Genomic DNA, 24,767 nt, shown 5'->3' on the forward strand with positions numbered 1-24,767 from the left:
CTGCGTTCATAACCTGCATGGGTATGATGGTCACCTAATTATGCCATTGTTGTGAAACCTGCTATTCAGTTCTCAAATAGAGGATATAAGCAGGCCTCCATAGAGTCAAAACATGCACAGGTTCTGCATCAGATCTGTGATCTTTCCTGAACAGGATGGAGTCTGGAAGAAAAACCCCTACTAGGGCATGCCCAGTGGAAAACAGTCTTACATTCCCTATACACATTCAGCAGCACGACAGTTTTAAAGGATAAACAGAGTGGATTATTGTGTTTGCCTGGTTTTCTTTTTCTGTGCCAGCCCTGTTCCCAAAAGAAATGACAACATTGTTATGCCACTAATAGCAGACATCTTGTTGGAGGAAGCCTCTTTGGGAAAGATTTGGCCCTGATGATTTATGAATTCTTCAAGTCATCTCATAAGGACTTCAGATCACATTAGCACCCTGTGTCAACTGCTTCATATGTCCCAAAAATCCATTCAGGACCAACACTAGCAGGAATAGGAAATCTGGTCAGAATAGGGTGGTAGAGATGTTATGAAATGCGTAGTCAAGACATTTTATTCAAGACTATTCCTATTGCTAAATGCCAGATTAACACTTTAGCCAGTCATAGACTTCAGCTCTCTCAGCCTTTTTATGTGGGCACCATGGTTCAGAATGGATATTTCAAGACTAGTTTTAAATGTTCTTCATTATGGAGACTTTGTAATCAATCTAGATTTGCAAGAAATATACCTCCATGCTCCAGTACACAAATCCTACAGGAATTTCATTTGGTTCACTTTCAGGAATACTGTATTCCATTTCATGGCACTACCTTGTGGGCATAACATTGATCTTCACAAGAATTATGGACAGAATAGTATCGCACTTCAGGACCATCTCCATATCCATGACATCCAGCAATGATTCACTACAAAAATGCAAAGTAGATTTTATTTTAAGTCAGCTCATGAATTTCCTTGTTTCACGTCTGTGTGCCTTGTCAACAAGAAAAAAACCTGACATCCCATCTCAACATTTTGCCCACTTGGTGATGGAGTTCAGAGCACATGATAAATGGTGTCTGTTTTCCTGAAGAAGGAGTGTTGAAGATCACCTATATGTTGTCTTTAATACAAGCAAAATAATGTATTTAAGACAGAGAATTCCTCTGTCTACTGGGTCTTCTTAATGTAGCAGTAGATCTGTTAGTCTTGGAATGCCTGTACATGAGACCATTGCGAATGATCCTGTTGTACCAGTGGTGACCAGATAGAAGAGGGCCCTAATGTCTGATTCAGTGAGGACCCATCTCAGCAAATGAGAGAAGCTCACTTGACTCATGGCAGATGTTCCTTATAGGTAAAGACTCCAAGGAGGATAGCACTGAGGGCTAGGGTACCCACTTCTTGCAATTGTTTTAGGGAAGCCTATGGGTTGTGGCCTCATCAGTCTGACTTTGTATATCAGTCTCCTAGAAATGAAGGTCACAGTGAAGCTACATCATGGTGACCTGACATACTGCACAGAAAGGGCATATTTATTCTGTCTAATAATATCAGTGTGGTAAATTATATCAGAAAGCAAGGGGAGAGAGACTAAATTTCCAGGCCTGTGAATTTCACTTTGGATTTTCTCAGATGGTGTCATCAATGATGAATCTACATTCAAGTCTGTTACATTCTGAGGAGGCTTGAGGTATTGATGGACTTACCATCATCAGTTAGTGTAAACCAAATGGTCAATTGACCCTCTTTATTCTGTCAAATTTAAGCCCTCTGGGGCCAATCACTCATGCTTCAGTTTTTGGTATAGTGGAATGAAAAGAGTCCAAACGTTTCTCTCCAGTTCCCAACTCTGAAGGCCTGTGTAGTCAGCACCAGTGGCATCACTCGGGTTGGTGTCACCCAGTGCAGTAGCTCATGGTGTCACCCCCATGGTCCTCCTTCCGTAACAGACCATACAGAATCCTTAGTAATGTCATTTTGGTGTCACCCCCTCTGATGGTGCCACCCGGTGCAGTCCTCACCCCCCGCATCCCCTAGCGATGCCACTGCAAATAAGCACCAGACGCTCTGCAGATTGCACGGTGGCACCCTGTGCCAGCTAGCTATGTATTTAACTATGATCGGTTATCCGCTTATGAAATCCGACTAGACCGAGCAGTGTGTGCTCTGTAAAATTTGCAATTTTTCATTTTGGTGTCACCCCTCTGAGATAGTGTCACCCGGTGTGGTCTGCACCCCCCTAGCGACGCCACTGGTCAGCACTCTTTCCTTGGATTGCAATCGTATGGATGGTTATGCTTATCCTCCAGAACCTCTGATCCCAAAGATCCTGCAATAAGGAATGGAATCTGAGTATCATCTTATCCTGACTACTTCCTTCAAGTTAGCAAAATCACAGATAAACAACTTGTTAAATTTGGCACTGGAAATTTCAAATAAATGTGGGGTCTTTCCTTACCTCTTTAGACAAACTCATTGACAGGTGTTTAATTTGAACCTTGATCTATTGAACTTTGATGCCTTGATCAAATCACACAACAGCAAAAGGCAAACCTTTTGCAGAATACATGTTATACAAATCTCTTGTACAAACAAGCCCATCATTTTCTCACATCGGTGCGAATGGGATTGCATCACTATACTTAAAGCATTGTTAGCCCAGTTAGCTCCATTTTATGAAGCAAACAAGTTAGCCCCCAGTATTTGAAAAGGATATGGTTTCTACAATCTCTGTGTTTTAGCATCATGAAAAGAGGGATATAGAATAGAACAAAGACCTTTCTGACTTTCTGACTTTAATCTATCATGATTACAGCTTTGGCTTTAAATTGAATAAGGCCGTATTGTCTAGAGCATCAGTGGCTCATGTCTTTTATAAGACCTGCTTCCTAGTTATTATAGCCACAGCAAACATAATCAAGGAAATACATAGTTTGTCGATCAGTCTGAACCGTCTCCAGTTGACTAGCTTAAATTCAATTATGATAGCCAATAGTTTCATTATTAAAGTAAACTCCCCTCTGTAGGCAGTCAGTCATTCATTAAACTTCATTTGTTGTTAAATCTTTCTCTACTGGGTCATCTAAACGACCCAGTGAGGACCTTTATTTTTGGTACTTGAAATGAACTGCTCCAAAGTGAGAGATATTGCTCATTAATATTTTTGCAAGATCCAGACATTAATGTCACAGCCCAGGCTGTTTGTTCCTGGATACAACAGATTATTTGTATCACATATAGATAACTGACAGAAGGTCAGATGAAGTATTTGAGCATTTTTGGCTCTTGGTTAGGCCAGGTGCCACAAGCCTAGCATTCAAGTGCAAGTTTTCCTTAACAGAAATTGTACAAGCTGTGGATGGAAGGCAAAGATAGCTTTCACAAGCTTATGCCTCTGAGATCATGTACATTCCCAGTTCATTTGGCTGCTTCTTAGTGATGTTGCCTATCAACTTTTATCACAGTGACCAATACTTGCTATTGAAAATAGTGACCATTAGTTATGAATACAAGTTCTGTCATCTCATAAATCAAGAATTATTAGAGGACTGTAACCCCTACTTATTCAACTTCTTGTATCAGGTACAGTTTGCTGAAAATGTATTTTCATAAATAATGTTTTAAAGAATAATAAGAATTTAAAAAATAACCAAACATATTGTTTTTTGCAGATACTGTGACATATTTAAGACCCTTGCTGTGTGTATGACTAAACATTAAGTATGAAATCTTAATGTTGATGATAACAGTGTGGTTTCCACAGGAAATGTTGTGTCTGTGAAAGGGTCAGTATCCTTTAACATGCATTTATATTTAATTTTGTTTCTTTTCAGATGAGGTAAAGACAGAGACACAAGCAAGATAAGAGTCAGCATCAAATGGGGGATCAAACACTGGCCTGAACCTCAAATGGGGGGTCAAGCACTGGCCTGAACCTATTGGCCCAACTTTGCATTCAGCTGGCACTAGGGAAATAAGAATCTAGCCATCCTACTGACTCCTAGCACAGCTTGTAAGTACATTTTCTTGGAGTTTTAAAACTTAAGGATTCCTAATTTAGAATATTTGATATAATAACTATAAGCCAATTGGGCATACATCCCAGTAAACTGGCCCAATTTAAGGAGGAGTATTCCACTAGTCGTGACTTATTTTTGTGATATATTACAGGTGTTAAGTGGAAAATAACCCAACAAAACAAAACATGTAAGTGTTTTTGTTGTGTCATACAGAGATATACGTCATGCTTTATCAAATGCCACATGGATGCCAGCTTATTGTGCCCAACCCTTTTTCCATCAAATGCCAGATGGTTTTCAATCAATATATTATGCCCTGCTCTTTTCATAAAATGCCATATGGATGGAGGCAGTTTATTGTGCCCTGCCCTTTTCCATCAAATGGCAGATGAATTTCAGTTAGCTTATTGTGCCCTGCCATTTTCTATTAAATGCCAGATGGGTGGAGGACAGTTTATTGTGCCCTGCCCTTTTCCATCAAATGCCAGATATATTTCAGTCAGTTTATTGTGCCCTGCCCTTTTCCATCAAATGCCAGATATATTTCAGTCAGTTTATTGTGCCCTGCCCTTTTCTGAAAAAAGTCTGACATAGTATTTGCATTTTCATCTGTTCATCAATTATTCCATCTTTGTGCAGTCCCATCCATCTGTAATATTGTTTCTGCCCTAAAACATCTAAGTTGTTTGAGATTTTGAGACACATGATGAAACCTGGTATACTCTTTGCATCATATACCTTACATTCCGTCTACCTGGCACAGTATGTGGAGTAAAATCCCTGCAAACAAGCTTCTGAACATCAAATCAATCATCAGAGTGTGACACACATATAAAATAAATCCTAGAGGTGAGGTGGTACTGTCTTGCTTGCATATAGGACATGCTTATCAGACCTGTGTATATCTTCAGATGGGTGAGCCATAGCCAGGTTGAATAATACGCCAGTGTCCACTGATTGGGGAATACCTTCTTGTTGAGTACTGACAAAAGTGTTGTTTTTATGTTTACTCAATTAGCTGGCCATTTACTGTGTACCTTCAAAGAGAATCTAGATCTTTCAGAAATAATGCAGCTTATATAACAAATTTTATCTCTGCATTTCAAGGATTTTACCTTCTTATAACTTTAGTCATTTGTTTTAAATGAAAGACTTTTAGCATCTATACATTCTATCTTTTATGTGATTGATGTTTGTTGTGAAAGGGTTTATATTTCTATGTTTTGGTCAGCATCTTACCTTATGTTTACAGCATTATGTTTACTTGGTACAAACTAGCAAGGATTCTTTTAAGGACATTTTTAAACCACATACACACACACACACACACATGGTTAAGGTAGCAGGAAGAAAATATGGAATAATATTACTTATATGCATGTCCAGGTACAACTCTGGAACCAATGAACATATTGTAATGAGCCTTAGCTAGGTATAAATGATGTATTGATGGTGTCTCATACCATAGTCATGCCCCCCAGTTATTAATCCTGACTTGACAGTGTGTCATATTGCTTAGCCATACTCTTACATAATGTCAAAGTCACCTTAAGGGAAAATATAAATCAGTGACCACTGTACAGAAATAAGGGTATAGCATTTAAACCAATGAAAAATATTATAATGAAACTTATGCCTTTGTATATACCTTGACTTGTTAGTGTTTGTATTCACACTGATAACCCCTACTTTAAATTCAAGGTCACAACTTGGGATAGTGTAGATCAGTGGCCTGTTTCTTTAGCCAGCTTGTCAACGTTTAATCCCATAGCCAATGTATTTTGATGACCCAGGTCAGCAACTTACCATGTTGTCAGTATTTGAAGGGTCAGAAGTTTTAGGAAAAAGGTCACAAGACTGGCATATAATCATTTTCTCACAGTATTCTTCTTTATTTTCTTGAAATGTAGCCAGTCTGATTAACAGTAAAATTACTGATCAGACATCCTGATTTTATACAAATTGATATGAAGATACAACCATGATACCAGAGATATGTGTGTACACAGGCTGGTTGACTGTACTGCCTAGAAATATGTTCCAAGTAATGTAGTGGAACACTGACTTTGGAACAGAACCAAGAGTCCAAGGGTTTGTTTAAAAAATCAGACTTGCTACTTCCTATTCAGGCATCGCATTAGTACAAAGTATGTAGTATGTAATATGTTGTAACTTGTATTGGTTTTTATCTTCTTATTTTTATCTTTTTCATAAAATGACTTAACTGTTATATGGGGATTCACCTTTACTAATGTAATTAAATGGTTCACATGCTAAATGGTTAGACAATGAACTAGTTCTGTACTGGAGGTTACATTGTATATTGAGGCAATTAACTAGTTCTGTACTGGAGGTTACATTGTATACTGAGTCAATTAACTAATTCTGTACTGGAGGTTACATTGTATACTGAGGCAGTAAACTAGTTCTTTACTTGAGGTTACATTGTATATTGAGGCAGTGAACTAGCTCCTTGCTGAAGATTATGCACTTAAATGCCAATTATTAATGAAGTCTGAACATGAGTTTCTTAGGAGAAACTCAGAATGTCTAATCTGGGCAGCTTACATTTAGTAAAAATAATATATTTTGAACATTTCCAGCATATATATATATGTACATGGCTCTACACATCCATCCATCATCAAGACTTTATAATTTCTGTGAAAGACTTCTGCACCAAAGAATAGTAATGCTTTTCTCAGTGCCCTGTCTCAATCAATCCAGGACTGCGTACTTCTCGGATTGAATATAAGTGTGAGAAACAAAACTCCCAAATCTTTTGATTTACATATCCCATAGACCTAGAAAACCTGAAATGGACCCATTCATTTTTCCTGTAATAATTTAGGAAAAAATAAAGGCCTGGAAAAAGGTGGGTCCGTTAATCCACAGGCCAGTGTGTAAACTTGACAGAATTTTAGGTCTTTTTGTTGACTGCTGTAATGGCTGTAAATCTTGGGACACAAAACAGTAATTGTATCCATGTACTAAGACATAGGCATGTTTAAAAAAAGTAACTTTCGGTGACCTGACAATCATTAAACTGTTTTAAAGTACTATGATTGATTTTGTTATTATTTTGCATGTGCATATTTTCTGATTTCTCCAACACGAAGTTAAATAAAGGTAAATATAGAATTCATAATTCGTGGGCCGGTTGAATTTACCTGGGAGACCAGGCTGAACTATAATGTACAGTACTTAGACAGTGCGAAGTGTGCATAGCATCACTTAAATCCTTATTTATTCCAAACATAGATGCAGATTTTGCTTTATTCATTGTTTTGACCAAATTGCATTCTTCCAGATAACATTTCAGCTAGCCCTTAATAGCTGTTTCATTTACGTTGAATCACATGCTCACAAGTTACTCATTTTCAATGATATAAGTGATTCTACAAGTTAAGGTAATAGTTTTAAAAAGGTACACACATTTATTTGTACAAGGCACATAACCTTCATAATTTACATGTTCACAAAGAGTGGTAATAATAAAGGCTAAAATTCTCATATAGATCAACTAAGATCAACATCAATCAATTTTAGTTTTGTATTTTAGGTATGCACAGTTATTTATACATGGCACATAACCTTCATAATTTACATGTTCACAAAGAGTGTAATAATAAAGGCTAAAATTCTCATATAGATCAACGAAGATCATCATCAGTCAATTTTAGTTTTGTGTTTTAGCTGTACAAACATAACTTTCCACACAATGGAATGCTTGATGTTTCGGTCTTTCCTATGTTGATAGTCGGTGAATTTGTCTTTCATTTTGTGACAGCAGTACATATTAGTTAATCATTAAAACCCTGAAACCGGCTTGTGATAAGAGGAAATTTTGACCAGTAACTATACCAGTATATACATTACAAAAATGCCAGGTGTTCACTCGTGTAAGTTTCTTTCGTGGGAATGGAGCTATAGCATATGGAGTTACAGCATTCGTAGTGATCATTCTTGGGATTTAAATTATTTGTGGACTATTTTATTGTTGTGGTTTATTTTTTTGTTCCAGTTTATGTTTTTATTTTTGTATTATTGTAGAGGTAACAATAATCATTAATTTACATGAATAATGTTTAAACTTAACATTCTATTTAGTGAAGAAGTGAATGCTTTATATTAAAAAAATTATTTTGTCACAACAATAATTCACAGGTGATACAACAGAACATGTAGGACTTTTCTTGTTTAGAAGAAATGAAAGTCGAAGACATAATGTATTAATCAGGAGTTCTCTTATTATGAAATTGGGAGGTAGGCGTGGAGCATCCCCAAAAATCAGGAGTTTTTACTTCTTCTCCCGACGTGAAAGTTGACAGGTATGGTATAAGAACACTTACATAAAAGCAAACTTCATTTCAGCTTTTATGGTATTAGCATAATTTTCGAAGCATTATATCTAAAACTTTTCTAAAAAAAAACAGAAAATTAAATAAATTACTTTTCAAACAAGTTTATGCCATTTCTTTTTAATAATCATGCATGCGAACCTCAAGAATAAGTATACATGTAATTATTTTAAATACAAGTTTGCTTAAATAAATGCATTTAAAACTTACCTTGTGCATCTTGAGATGCCTCGGAGTTGTAAGTCGGCTTATACACGGGTCATGCACTTTTTAGTGTTTATACCTGTTCAGTTTGGGGGTCGGCTTATACACAAATGGGTATATATGTGAGTATACACGGTAATACCACCACCACCCTGCTTTAGTTGGGTCCCAGGAAAATATTTTCATTTTTCTGTCCGACTTTCCTTTCTTTTTTTCTGCAATTTGTATCAAAGCTGATAGAGATTTACAGGAGAAGCATTTCTAGAATGTGTATTACATTCAGCAGGTGGGATCTTACTTTCAGGATCAAGGTCACAATTCAGTCTTGGCAGTTTCTTTCAAAGCAGTTTTCAGTTCTTTTAAGTTTGTGGCCATTGGAGATAAATTGATGAAACTTTCTGTTATCACTACTCCTGAATTGATGATCAAATCAACATGAGGTTTTCAGTAAAAGTTGCCTTATAATGTTTAGTTCCTCATAAGTCACAATGGTGCTGATCTGACAACCAGTGTGGCTGTCATACTAGTCATCTTGAAAATCTTATTTGAGAAATTGGGAGCTAATCCATCAGAAAAATTAGTTTATATGGGGATGAGTTGATGTCTCTTTTGACAGAAAAATACAGAATCCTAATGCTTTTGGATTCACTTGATGCCAAGGCTTTCTTGTTAGTTCACCTATATCGATCCCTCCTGGGGACCTTGAACTCTGTGGCAGAACTAGTTCCCCGCACCCACTCCAGTTTCTAACTTGAAAGCATACAGGAACCCATGACAGCTTGGTTTTCTCTAGGAGCAGAATTTGCCATCACTTGTGTTGATGGGCCAATCACAACCTTTTTTCTGATCCGATTCACAATGCATGTCCCCAAACCCAAATCCTATCTGTTCACTGACATGATGGTTTAAGGTTGGCATTGTCATTTGGAGCCAGAAGGTCTAGTTCATCAGGGATCATTTTTCATCAAGAACTTATCCTTCATAGAAACAATTTGGAAATGAGGCAGTAGTATTTATTCTTCAGGTTATTTCAGCCAAGTAATGTGTGATGGTCTCCTATGGTATCTCACTCACTAATACCTTGAAGGAATCTTGGGCATGTTGTGATCTTTGTCAAAACCCATTTGTGAACCACTGTGTCAAGTTTCTTTTCAGATCTTTTTCCATAAAACTCCTTTCCTGCTGTCATTAGCATCTGTAAGAAGGAGCAAGATTTATGATTTGTCTGTAGCAAATTGTTGTTTACCATTCAGCAGCAATTATGAATGTTTTTCTTCTTTGTCAACATGGTGTTTTATCCAAACAACAACTTCCTTTGGTAACTCCACTTCCTTTAGAGATCTCAGTGTATCTGTGATGGAGATGATCAAGATAAACTTCTCAGTTCAATTAGGGTATTATGGTTCTTTCTGATATCTTGGCATCAATTCCAGGTAGATAACCCTCATTATCAAGATAACTTTTAATTTCCTTTGTTAGATGGAATTTTCTTTGGTGAGATTTATCATTTAAAGTCCATGAAGTAAGGCTTTTGCTACTTCATTGGGCCCATTTCAATCATTCATCATTAGAGGATATTATGAGAGCTGTGTTTTACAATTGACCATTGCTTTCTCCTTTTACCTTCCGTCTTTGGGACATAGGGCAAATGCATATTTTCCTTGGACCCTGTAGTTATGGCACAAAATAAGCTCAATATGCTGACATAGTAGCAGACTGTAATGGTGAGTATACTTCTTTTGCTAGTTCTTCTTGAGGCCCTCAGTTTGCATCCAAACTGATAAGATAATAGTGACAAATAATGTAACATAATAATATAAAACTACCTGTCACTGTTCCATGTTTCTTTCCTGCAATTCAGTGCATGAACCTGTGACATCATAGTCAGACTGGTTCTTGGTTCATTTTGTTCTGGATATTTCCAAAATGTTTTATCAGATGGGAGGTTGAAGATGGTGACCTAATATTTCTGAAGAGGTAGTAAGGCAATAGTGACATTATTAAAATTAGTTTTAACTCCTTCCCCAAAATGATCAGTCAACCTGGGTTTTAGTACTAAATGACTTTTTGTCTTGTTGGCCAAAATACCTACTACAGTGACCATCCTGAAATTCTTGTTATCATGATTTCTCCTGCATAAATGGTTATATAAACATCAGGTTTTCACTGTAATGTGCTAATCTGACTAAGATGGCTGCCACAATGGTTGCCTTGAATATCAGGTTTTCACTACCATCACTTCTAGGGGGTTGATTACGTTGACAACGTGCTTTAACCAAAAGGCTTGTAAGAATGTTTAGTTGGTAGTGAATGAAAATGGTGCCAATCTGAAATCCAATGTCGCTAATAGGGCATTTATTCTTTAAAATCTTATCATTTCTGATTAAAAACAGAAAATCAAAGTTGTATTGAAGTGGAATTTCCACCAGAATATGTCTTATGATATTTTCATGGTCTGAAATAATAATGGTGCTGATGTAAAATCCTATAATGTCCACAACAGCAGCTAATATGAAAATCTTATTATTATTGCTGTAGAATGCCAGAGGAGTTTTCTGCACTGAGCACTTAAAAGGTAGAAATTATTTTATCTTGAATTCCTGGAAATTTGTTTCAGCCAGCAGAGCAATAGTGTCTTCATGGGACTCTTGTCTCAGTCATAGTGTACAAATACAAACTATTTCAATCTTCACTAGCTTTTTAGCTTCATATGTATCATCAGTTGTATTAAGCATTACATATATAATTGCTCTTTGACATACAGCTTAATGATGCATTACTATTATTTTCAGTGTGTTAGATGTCTTTCATGATATTTTATTGATTTCAATGCATTCTAGTGGTGTTTTACGTGCAGCTGTAACAGCATCATTTTAAATGTGTACACTTGTTCGCAATAACTGAAATTGGGCTTTGTGTGAGACTTACATTGTTTGTGTACTCTGGTGAAAATCTCTTAAGATGTTTTCTGATCAAGTTTGACTTCAAAATATGCCAAAAACTAATCCATATAGTTTCTCAATAAAGACAGCACAAATTTGGAATTCCATGTCGTTGGAGCACTTTTTTCTTAGAAAAGGCTTAGTTTAAGTTGTCATCTAACATAAACATGAAATTTAAAATGGATGCAATAGGTAGAATTTTTGTAGTCCATTTGGACTTACAAATTGTCAAACATCAGATTTGATCCAGAGCTATTTTGTATGTATTGCTCTTAAATGTACACCATGTTATGTATATTTGATTTAATTATATCTGATTTAATACATATTTATTTCAATTTAATTGTTTGTCAGTTTAAATTTTTTATATTTTTATTACATGATATTGTAATGTAAATTTATTCACTAGAATTGATTCTTTTTTTAGAAAATACTTTGACTTTGACTGTTTGTTTATAAACACCAGGTGTTGATCTAAATCCTGACCTTGTTTCAGAATTTGTAGCAAACTTCGTAAACAATTTCTATTTAATTTTAATGGCTTGATTGTTTCCAAGGTCATGATGGGACCTTGTCTTTAAAATATAAACAATTCTTTTAATTTTTTTTTTTCTTAGATTAAAAATGATTGGCTTTAGTCAGGGTCACATGATCTGTAACAAGTATTAGCTTCTATAAACTTCTAGAAGATGATCACATGACACTTGTTCATGTTTTAGAAAGCCCATATAACCCATGTTTTGGAGAATTAGTAGAAGTTGGGCTGTTGAACTGTTGTATGTTGTGCTGTTTGGATTATTTCAAATTACTTGGTTTGGAGTTATTTCAAATTACTTGGATTCAAAAGGATTAATTCTGTTATTTTTCTGGAAAGTATGTGTGCTCATGTAATATTGTAGTACAAGGACAGTATTTTATTCAGCTATCAGAAACTGGAGTGATAATTCTTATTTCTACAAGGAACCGTAGACGTCAACAATACATATTGTAGCATACGTCATCGTCTTCCATCTGGGATTCTTTGTCGGAATTCGAAATCAGTAGAACATTTTGTTATTAGGACTACTAAAATTTTATTCTCTGATTACTTTTGGATTCGATTCTATAAAACTGTAAGTTCATATATTTTTTTCATTTTTACAGAATTTTTCCATGGAAATAAATTAGTGTATTTTTCAAAGCTTGTTGTTTTCACTCTTTCTTGTGTTACTGTTTATTCGAGCCTAAACAAGTGACATAAGAACCATTATATGCAAACAAAAATGCACATAATTTCACTTACTAAAGGATAAGGAAAATCAGCCCCTAAGATCTCAGTCTGTATCATTACAGTTTTGTCGCTGATTCATTGGCTTGTGTTGTAGTAAATCAGCCAGAATTGTTCTGCTGTGGTTAGTCAGCTTGATTTGCAGTGTAATGTTAAGATAAAACACCTTAATGTGTAATTTTGTGGTAACTCAGCCTTCTGTGCAGTGTTGTGGTAAGTCATCCTGATGTATAGTATTGTGGTAAATCATCCTGATGTGTTGTGGTATATATAGTACTATGGTAAATTAGTCATATCTGCAGTCTTGTACTGTTGGTCTGAGGGTTAATCTTGTGGTAAAGCAGCCTGATATGTTCTGTTATGGTAACTCAGCCTGATGTGTAGCTTTGTATACATCTTTCTTTTTCATTTCAAGGGGATGTGTTACGTATATTTAATTTGTATTGTGTGTTGGCATTTCTCCATGATTATAACCGCTCTATTGTCCTAAGTGGTTAGAGCATCGGCCTCAGATGCAGCAAGTTTAAACCCCAAATCTTACCTGCAAATTATGAAAATGTTACTAGCAGCTGCCTCACTTGCCACTCAGCACTAAGAGGTTAGTGTTAGGACTAGCTAGCCTAGTATTGGGATAATGTGACTGGGTGGAACATGATGCTACATGTCTCTCACAAACACACAGGATTTTGTAGTAAATCTGCCTTATATGTTATGTTGTGGTAAATCAGCCTGATGTGCAGTCTTGTAGTCTTGTAGTCTTGTAGTAAATAAGCTTGGTTAACAGTGTTGTGCTAAATTAGCCTGACATTCAGTGTTATAATAAATCAGCCTGATGTGAGTGTTGTAGTAAATGATCCTGGTGTGCAGTGTTGTGCTAAATTATCCTGGTGTGCAGTGTTGTGGTAAATTATCCTGATGTGCAATGTTGTGGTAAATTATCCTGATGTGCACTGTTGTAAATTAGCCTGATGTGCAGTGTTGTGGTAAATTATCCTGAGGTACAGTGTTGTAAATTAGCCTGATGTGCAGTGTTGTTGTAAGTAGTCTGATGTGCAATGTTGTCGTAAGTAGCCTGATGTGCTTTGTTGTCGTAAGTAGCCTGATGTGCAGTGTTGTGGTAAATTATCCTGATGTACAGTGTTGTGGTAAATTAGCCTGATGTGCAGTGTTGTCATAAGTAGCCTGATGTGCAGTGTTGTTGTAAGTAGCCTGATGTGCAGTGTTGTAAATTATCTTCATGTACAGTGTTGTGGTAAATTATCCTGATGTACAGTGTTGTGGTAAATTATCCTGCTGTACAGTGTTGTGGTAAATTAGCCTGATGTGCATTGTTGTCGTAAGTAGCCTGATGAGCAGTGTTGTCTTAAGTAATCTGATGTGCAGTGTTGTTGTAAGTAGCCTAGATGTGCAGTATTGTCGTAAGTAGCCTGATGTGCAGTGTTGTTTTAATTAGCCTGATGTGCAGTGTTGTTGTAAGTAGCCTGATGTGCAGTGTTGTCGTAAGTAGCCTGATGTGCAGTGTTGTTGTAATTAGCCTGATGTGCAGTGTTGTTGTAAGTAGCCTGATGCGCAGTGTTGTCGTAAGTAGCCTGATGTGCAGTGTTGTGGTATATAGCCTGATCTGTACTACAGTGGTACATCAGTTGGATGTGTGATGTTACAATGAATCAGCCTAATGAATGATGTTACGGTACAAGTTTTCAAGGCAATGATACAATTTGTGTGAGAAAAGATTTAGCAGAAAGATTTTACTAAACAGTGAGGAGAGATGAGAAAATGTATTATTTAATAGGAACAGGTTGTTTCCTTATAAGTGATAGCCACGTGCATGTTTCTTTACTAATGAAGGAATGTTAGTCTTTTAGTGAGAACCCCATGTCAGAATGATCAATCTGTCTAGGGTGAAAAGTGACAATGAGGTTGTTATGACAGCCATCATGGCAGTGATTTTGGATGTATGGCTGCTGCCAGTTTCATTTAGAATCAACTAGATGTCATAGGAGGTATCATGATGAAAACCCAATGTTGATATTCAGGCATCCTTTTGGTGAAGAGCAGAGATAACAGTATTTTTGAAACCTTATTTTGGATTCAGGAGGAGTAGCAATGACAAGATTTTTAATATAGCTGTTTTGATGGCTATATTTGATGTCAGATAGCCACAATTTTCATTTAAGACCAACTGGACTTATAATGAACCTTCTGGTGAAAACCCATGCCAGTATGACTTTCTGTTTAAATAGAAATGTTAAGATTTTTAAGCAGGCTACCAAGGCCTTCGTATTGGATGTTAGATCGAGACCATATTTATTTAGGACCAGTTAGCCATCAAAATAAGGCTTTTAGTGAAAACCCCATGCAGATATGACCATCCACATAGGACCAGTAACAGTAACAAGATTTTGGATTTGGCCACAGTGGTCCTGGCCATGTTGGACGTAATAGTAATACCAATTTCATTTAGGTCCACCTAGATGTCCAGCTAGGCATCATAAGAAGTCATTTAGTGCACAATGAAAATGACCAAGCAGAGATAGCATTTTTGTGGCAGGTACACATCTGAAGTAAGGCCAAGCTGTGTATTATATAACCCATACTACACCAATCAATCATATGCCAAAATTAAGGGAAGTAAAAGTTCTGTGAACAATACCTAAGATATACAAGTTATATTTTTAATAGCCAGTATAACCAGTGAGGGAAAACGGGGGAAATTCTTTTTCTTTAAAAATCTGACCATATGCATAATACTAAAACGTTAGAGCATCACCTAAAAGTGTATATGCGTAATGTTTCTTCTCGAAGTAGTAGTAGCACAGAAGATGATGTTTTGGACACCTCTGTGACAATCAGGTTTGATATGATAATATCATAAAATCAATGACCTTTTTGTGCCTTTCTTTAGTCTGCTTTGCTGCTTTTCATTTTTAAAATGGGTGGGGGTGGTACAAAACGGGAATGCTATTGTCCATCTTCATGAGATAGGTTTAATGCTTTTGAACGTTGATTATATTTTCCTGCAACTATCACACGAAAATGACAAGAATGCAAACAAACTAACAACAAATGCATCAAGGTAAGAGCACAAGTGAAGCCAACAAACAAAACTCAAAATTTGGAAAGTGTAACAGTGAAGAAGGCTGACACAAATGGCAGCCCAGCTATGAATGTGAGAACTGAGACCTGAGTGAGAAGAGCGGTTCTCTTGGTTTAAAAATATATTAGACAATACATTAATAACAATTTTTGTGGTTTAAGGCTGTTGGTAAGCAAAACCCTTGCATTTGAAACAGAAATAATTTCTTTTCTTGTTTTGGGAGGGTGCTCTCGCCTGCCCTAATTTTAAATATGCAATAATTATTGAGTTGTTCTGTATTATTTTGTTTTTATTTGAAAGTATATATTTGTAATTTATAATTCTTTTATGTATTTATGTACAGTATATACATTTTTGTTATATAAAATTTTTCACTCAATACATTCATAATCTGCTAGTAGGTGTTCTCCAACTACTGTAGTAAGTATTCTGGTATTTTTTGTTCCTAACTTGTATTTTGTTGTTCTCTTCTCTCTTCTTTTTCTCTCCTGATTGTCTTCTAGTATTTTTTCCTTTTTCCGTCAGACACTTTGTTGACAAGTCAGTTGGTTTTATCCCTGTTGATGTTGTTGATATCTTGGGTACTTGTTTTTCCTTATTTTATTCCTCTTGTGGATTTATCTTGCATTTTTGTTTGCTTCTGGTTATTTGCTGCTTCTTTTGTTTCTCCATTCTCTGTTACAATTTGTTCTGCTGTTGTTGTTTTAGTTGTTGCTGATGGGTTCCATTTTATTGTTTGTTTCTGATTATTCCTGCCTTTGTTGATGTTGTTGATTCTAATTGTGAATATTCTGTTGTTGTGGTTCCTGTTGTTGGTGGTGGTGCTTGTAATGTCTGGTTCATATTTCCTTGTTGAGAGATTTCTTGCCCTTTTGTTTGTTTGTGGGTTTTTTTGCTGTTGTTTTTGTTGTTTCTGTTTATCTTCTTCTTGTTGTTGGATTTTTTTGTTCCTTACTTGCATTTTGTTGTTCTCTCTGCTGTTGCTTTGAAGTTTGCTTCTCTTCATGTTGTTATTGTTTTGCCCTCAATATTCTCTGTTCATTGTTATCCTCTCTCATCTCTGTTGGGGTCTCTTGGTTTTTAGAGCATTTATGTGGAGTGTGACCAGTCTGTTCACATCTATTGTATTTTCTATGGTAAATACACCCCTTATACCATAATATAATCAAAAACCCATGTAGAAAAAAACGCTTGTTCCACTTCTTTTAATTTGCTTTTTTCTATCACAAAAATCATTGTTCCATTGCAGATTGTTATGTCAGGGGAATTGTTGCTAATCTTGATTAAATCACCTTGATACTGAGTTTTGTCTCGAACGTTTCTACTGTAGCCTCTCAAGGTATCTCATGTGGTATGTCAGAGAGGTGTAATTCTCCAGTTTGTTTCTTTTTTTTGTGCAACATGGGTGTGGGTTCTTTAACTTAAAGCTTTTAGCCATCATGAATATTACCGTGACCTTTTAGTTGATTTTAATGCTGTGACCTTACACTAAATTGGCTGAGCATCCTAAGGCTCAAGAGGCCATATTTATTAATTGGATCAGATATAGTATGTAAATAATTATGATCAGTAGTACAGTGGTGTAGTAAGAAGTTTGGCCCCCACCCAAAAACATAATTTTGGAACCCACTTTGAAAAAAGAGCGCTTGACTAAAGAAAAATTCATAACTTCACAATTTATAGTTGTGTCAGCATGGGGTTTTCACTACCCAGTAAAAGTTTTCATATAATGCATATATTTGGTTTTCAGTAAGTATGGTGTTAATCAGACCTACAGTATGGATACCTATGGTAGTCATATTAAAAATCTTTGTAACTTCTGATTAACAAATTGTCCTGTAGACACGGGCATTTCATTGAGAAACTTAAAAATTTTAGTTGGTACTAAATAGAACTTGGTGCTGAAAAATAGTGGCCATCTTGAAAATTCTATCTCTGTTCCCAGTGAAGTGATGATTGTCTTGATATGGGGTTCTCAATTAATGCTTTTCACAATATGTAGTTGATCAAAAGAGAAAATGTGTCCACCCAAAATTTGAAAAATCTCACTGCAGCTACTTCTACGCACTGGAACATATAGTTATTCCTATATTAAAATGCTGATCCAACCTCAGATAGCTACTTTGATGCCATTTTAAAAATTCTGTGATGACTGATTATCATCAACAGATCTTGTGTTTTTACTAAATCACACTTTCAACAATATGTACTAGTAGCAGCTTCTAAATGTAAATGGTGTTTATATAACTCACAAAAACAAGGCCAAATCGACATCAGAATGAAGTGAAAGGCATCATGAACTGTAGAATATTATGGAATCATTTATGGAAAAATGAGACAGAGATGAAACTTTTTTGTTACACCACAGCATTGTACATCTATTACTTTAGCCCTGCTCCTTGACGTCTACGCTTGCATCTTTGTACATTCATTTTAGATGTACTGCGATGTTTCAAGTTTTATATTAACTTCAATACCCGGTATGCAATTTGTTATGCATTTCTGGTCACAGCAACATGTGTTACAACTCAGATGTTGAACTATGTAACAGAAAAGAGCAAAAACAAACAAGTTTTGTAAAGTTCAGTAGATAATGTATTTCCCTCGAATTCAAATTTTTTAAAAAAACTTAAAGTATTGCGAATAAAATCCCAAATAGTCCTAAAGGTTGTATCCCAAGTCAAAATGTGCAAGTTCCAAATGTATTCTAGTGGTGTTCAGGTCTGAATACTTCCCAATATTGAACGTGCTCATGTGCCAGTAGCATCGAATGTACTTATGTGCCAACAGTTTGGACATTTCACAAATAATATAATCCAAAATTGCCTTGAATGAATTCACAATAGTTCGAAATAATTATTTTGACCAACAGAGTTCTTTGTAATTCCTGTGAATAATTTAAATAATAAATCCTCCCAAATTAAAAGCTAAGCACAACAATAAGACTGATTTCACTTCAGACATTAAGGTAAGAATGAGTAACTTTGAACTATGCAACATTCATTTAAAAAAGCTACAAGAAAATAAGAAAGCCATGGTGGTCAGCTTCCTTCCTAGAGCACTCCAAGTTATGAACAATAACAGAAATTTTCAACTGAAAAACTCTTATAAAATTTTGTACAAGTAAACCTGTTTACCTCCATTATTAATGATCTGAAATATTTAATCTATAATAGTAAAGTAATATTAGCTATGTACATGTATTATTTTGTTTAAAATATTAATATTGTTAGTCAGGTAGGATCTAGGACCTAACTAAATTACTAACCAACCAGTCAATATAGATAGATATACATAACATATAGTCATGTAGAAATGCCAACATATAACACAAATTAAAGATCCATAACATGTGATTCTGTGTTTGAAAAGTTAAATACCACATTAAATTTGTTTTGAAGTTTATGTATATTGTTAGATTTAAACTAAGTTGATCTTCATGTAAGGCAACCATGCTTACCTCTTGACCAAGCAAGCATAATAAAGCTGCTAAATGTTTACCACAATACCATTATCAATGTCTATCGATGGAAGTGAAAAAAACAATTTTATTATTCATGGTCTGCATAAAGTAAAATGTTAGTGATGAGTCTTTATACATCACACTGAAAGTTCCATTGTTTTTCCTTTTCTCCTGACCATTGCCTGAAGTCTTCTTCTCTTTATATCTGATAAATATGTATGGATTGACATGTAACATCTAGATTACATTAACATGCTACTTAAGCAGTTGGTATTTATCAAGATAGCCATTTCATTGGGCCTGGACTTCTTGATGGACATGGCCTGCACTAATGGGTTGCTGTGACCCGAGACAGTGAAGAGTTGAGATTGAATGCCTTATCAACCACATAGTCCAGGTCATGTATGTATGTATGTATGTATGTAAATTGTTCTGTGCAAGGGATAGCACACCCCATTGATCTATTTGCTATTACAAAGCTTGTTGTGTTTTCTTTACATAGTTTGCCAAGTTCATAGAAGATGTCAATAATAACTTGAGTCAACAGAGTATTCTTCCATTTAAAAATGCATGACACCATGGCAGCTTGTCACTGCTTTATCTTCCCTTTCATTACTCGTAACACCCGTGTGACTAGGCAGCCAAAAGTATAGAATATTTTATTCCAGATGTGAGCAAATCATCATTTTGTAAGATAGCTGTATTAACAGTTTTCAAATATAAGAGTTTGCAAAGCTTTCAGTCTCATAAATAAATCTCAAAACATATTAAATTTGTTTAGTGGGGTTTTTTTTATTTCTCAGTTTTATTCCCACTGTGATGCTGTCTTTTTTTAGAAACTGTTTAGTCAGTCATGCCACTCTCAGGTGTAATGTCTAGGTCTAGGCATGAAGCCTGTAAGATTCATTAATAGTTAATGTTTCTTTAATGTGATAATTTCCCAGAACAAAGATTGTGTTGAATGTTAATGTTAGCACCTGTAACAGTTGTTCATCAAACACATTGTTTTATTGGTGTTTATGCTGATGAACCATGTATAAAATGACAATGGGGGAATCATTTTAAAGAGCTTTTTGAACATAACATTCTATATGGTTTTCACAAAATGTCTATGATTTCACTATAATTTGTTTTTGTGCGTGTTTCTTGCATGAAATTTTGTGTATTTTTGGAAAGCAAATACCACAAACTTTGTGTACCTGTATGTGTTATAATTCTAGCATGTGTTTTGAGGGGAGAAATACGATGGTGAAGCATGCACATTGTATTTTGATTGGAAATCTGCAAAATATTCACGTAACACACATTTTTTTAAAAATACAAAGTTTGGTACCATACCATTACATTAACCATGGATATGTAATCCTTGCAGCCTTCATTGCATAGAAACATACATGTAAGTATAAATACTTTCTGGTGGGGAAAAGGTAACATTTATCATTAAGCATGATTTTGTTTGTGTAAGAGATTTTTGTATCATTGTTTTATATATTATTTATGCAATATACTATTTGGGTTAGCTGTTCTCTAGTTTGTTTGCATCCGACCCTCAGACTGATTTTATTTTTTAAAACAAACTTCAACACTTTATAATAAAATGAAATTAACAACACTTAGTTATAGCATTCATCAGTACATAACAGATAGAAGGCCTCAAGGTAGATTAGTTCTGCAACTAATCGAGTTACCTTCTCTAAATAAAGTCTTTATTATTATTATTATAATTATTATTAATTTTTATTATTATTAGTCTATAATTAATGACGTGATTGTCGCCAGGTAGTCTCAACATTAGCATCATGTTCACGTTCGAAATCAAATGATTAGCGTTCGTTGGAATCCTTTGCGTCAAGAACCGGACAGACTGCACACTGTCCTTTTCCGATGTTTAGAACAGTTCATTTGCCGAAGAAAAAAAGCATGGGAGGATAAATGTTGCAAATAAAAAAACATGAATTACTAAACATGTAAAGATGATACAGTTCTGTAAAATATACCTATATAAACTATTAACATAGCAAAATAAAAGCTTTAAAAGATGGGGCTACAACTTGTTGCATATACAATATTCCCTCAAAAAGTGGAGATTTTCCCATGTGGTACATCATCAAAACAATTCTGAACTGATTTCAGACAGATGATGGAAGTCAATAAACTCAACAAGAATGGACACTGGCATGACATGCACTCTAGTCAGGATATGTGTGTTGTAGATACAATGAGTATAATATCACTTCATCTCTTTAATTGGTTCTGTTTGAGGGATTGCAGACCCCAGTGATGGGTTTGATGTTACGAAGCTTGTTTGTGGAGAATTGCTTTGGTAAAAGGCCGCTGAGAGCACACTGGTTGCAGGCAGCTCCAATGATGATGCCGTCTTTGAAAGTGTCTGTATGCAGAAACACATCTCACGCTTAACAACTGTCTTTATACAGGAACATATGACCATGACAGGAAGTACCAACCAACTGCATTGACTTTGTTGAATAATTTAAAATTAGCAAACTTCCAATATTATTTGATATTATTAGAGGGGCATGTGATAACCATGGTTGTGATTTGGAAACATGTGAGTATGGGCATTTCCAGCGTGGATGGGAATGAATTCAAATTAGAAATTTATATTGGTTTAATTATTGGATAATAGCAATGGTTTTGTTTGATTGTGTCTGTTTATTAGGCATATGCTGCAATAATGCTGTCTAGTTTGTCTGCCTTGTTGGCTACTTGCCAACATTTTTGGTTCCCTGAATATATGTTACAAGTTGCATTGAACTAGTAATTCATTTAAGATCAGTCTGAGCCCCTGAAGGAATGGTTCTTTTTCCACATAAGTTTAGTTTTTCCCATTGTGCTAATGTATTTTCTCAATTTTATTACTTAGTCTTATTATATTGAATGATTTTCTAAAGCATAAAAACTGAATAGATCGCTTTCAGATTTGTATTTGTGCTTTAACCATTGCACCATTACACAGTTTTTTTGTGTTGGGGGGTCTTTGATGCTTCCATGTTATTGCTTGAGGGCAGTATGAAAAATCACAGGGATCAATGCTGACTGCACAGATTAAATTTCCTTGAATATATATATATATATATATATATATATATATATATATATATATATATATATATTAGGGCATAACCGACTTTTGATCCGGAAATCGGATTCCACCGGATAGGATGAACTTCCGATTAATCGGAGTCGGACAAGGCAGGAATGACCGATTCGGATAATAAAAATAATAAAGTTGAATTTCTATAGCAACGTGTCTAACACTGCATGTCATTCGATAGTGCGTTAATAAAGTTAAATAAGAAGTCAGAAAAGTCCAATATGGTCAACACAACAGGGTGAAACGATAATACTTGAGTTAGACCGAAAGATTTAAATTTATTAAAATACATAATACAGTCCTACCCGTTTATGTCAACATCCTCAATAATGAAGGCGTAATATTGAATACATTGACACATGCTAATGAGGTATTAAAAGAAAATGATTCCGCAAGAGGCCAACTTTATAGGACCAAACAAAAGCCTGTTTTATTTTTATTTGACCGCGACATTAAAGCATGGCGGCAAGATCAACTAATTGTTGAATAAAGTACAGGATGGAACTGGCCGCTTGCCGACGTAAATGATTAAGGCGGGAAAATAAAAGCCTGGCGGCAAGATCAACTAATTGTTGAACAAAGAATGGGTCGGAACTGGCAAAAAAATAAAAAATTTCATGGATTCTTTGTGGCTTTGAACTTCGTTGCATTTTGCTATAGTCCTGCCATATCCTTCCCCTTGTGACATCGGTGTGATATGCAAAACATGTGTTACACGGTTTAAAAAGTTAATTTGAAAAACCTTTTAATTTAGCATTTCCGATTAATTGAATCGTATCCGGAATCGGAAAAATTTCATGCCCAAAATCCGGAATCGGAAATCAGTAGAAAAATGCTAATCGGTTATGCCCTATTATATATACTTCAATGGTACTGATGGTGAATAAATTCCTAGGTTATTTCTATTGAGCCTAGTCACCAGGGGCAAGAGTGATAGTTTTATTGGCCATAGATCATTAGAGCTTATACTATAGCCTGCTGTCTTTTATCTTTATGTTACCACAAAATTGATAACACTACTCAGCAACTATTCAAAGAATTGCCATGAAATATTACATACATTCATTCCAAGGTCTAGTTTGTCCCATATAAAAATGGTAATTGTTGGATATCTAATATGGCCATCACAGGTGCCATGTTGAAAATATTGTTATAGGTACTCCTGTGTGGACAGTCAATTTGGGGTTTACATTACCCAGCAAAAGTTTTCATATAATATGTGTGTGTGTATCTGGTTTTAATTAAGCTAGAAGGGTGTAAATCCATCTACAGTATAGCCAAGATATTGGAAATTACTTTTGATTTACAGATGGCCCTGTAGACATGGGCATCTCACTAAGAAGCTTATAATATTTTGTTGGTACTAGATAAAACTGGTGCCGAAGAATAGTGGTCATCTTGACAGTCTTACCTCTGCTACTCAAGTGATTGTTTTTTTTACATGGGGTTTTGAATAAAAATATTTTTACCAATATGTAGTCTGGCCAGAATGAAAATCAGTGGCTCTCATAATTTGAAAATCTCCTTACAGATACTTCTGAACAATTATTCTTTGCAATAGATACTTGTTCCTATATTAAAATGCTGATCTAACCACCAGAATAGTTACTTTGATGGTCATTTTGAAAATCCTTATATGACTGCTGGTCCTGAACAGATGATCTTGTTGACACGTGCTTTTGATTAAAACTCTGGTGTAGCAACATGTAGCCATTTCTGAGTGAAAATGGTGCTTATATGACTTTGGTAAACCAGGCCTAATTGACATCTGGATGAAGGAAAAGGTCCGATGAGCTGTACTATTTTTACAGGACCATTTTTGGAAAAGTGAGACATGGATGTCCATTTTTCGTTGATCCTGCTATAAGCAGAAGAAAGATAAAGCAATCACTTTGCAGGGCTGTCACAGATTTGCCCTGGAGGTCAGAGCACATTGGTGGGTGTTGCCTTTGGCACACCACACCCAGAAGAAATACCACAAACTGTCTCCACTGTAACATCGCCCTTGCACTTTGCCATCCATGTTTATGCAGTGTTAACGTTTTTTTGCATTAAATTCGGTATTTAATTTGTCATGCACTTCTGGTCATAGAAATGTGCATTTTAAGAGGTGAAACAACACATTACAAAAATTGAAGACAGAAGTGTGCCCATTTTGGGATTTGAATTTGGCTTTCCTGCATTTGAGGCAACCATGCTTACCTCCAGACCAAGTAAACATAAAAAGTTGCTAAGTATTCATGGTCATACCATAATCAATGTCTATTAATGAAAGTGAAAACACAATTCTGATGTTCCACTCTGG

General features: G+C 35.5%; 1 protein-coding gene across 5 annotated transcripts in view; it reads left to right on the forward strand.

Annotated features, from left to right (window-relative positions):
• The window catches only part of LOC149793689 (uncharacterized), a 51,357-nt gene that overhangs the window by 8,268 nt on the left and 18,322 nt on the right, over positions 1-24,767 (forward strand). For all 5 annotated transcript variants that reach the window (XM_089967665.1, XM_089967669.1, XM_089967667.1 and 2 more), the window contains exon 2: positions 3,828-4,006. The gene's annotated coding sequence lies outside the window, so the exon portion shown is untranslated. The remainder of the gene's footprint in view (positions 1-3,827; positions 4,007-24,767) is intronic.

The sequence above is a fragment of the Sinohyriopsis cumingii genome, chromosome 8 (genome assembly GCF_028554795.1).
Source record: "Sinohyriopsis cumingii isolate HCF-2022 chromosome 8, ASM2855479v2, whole genome shotgun sequence".
Classification (NCBI taxonomy): domain Eukaryota; kingdom Metazoa; phylum Mollusca; class Bivalvia; order Unionida; family Unionidae; genus Sinohyriopsis; species Sinohyriopsis cumingii.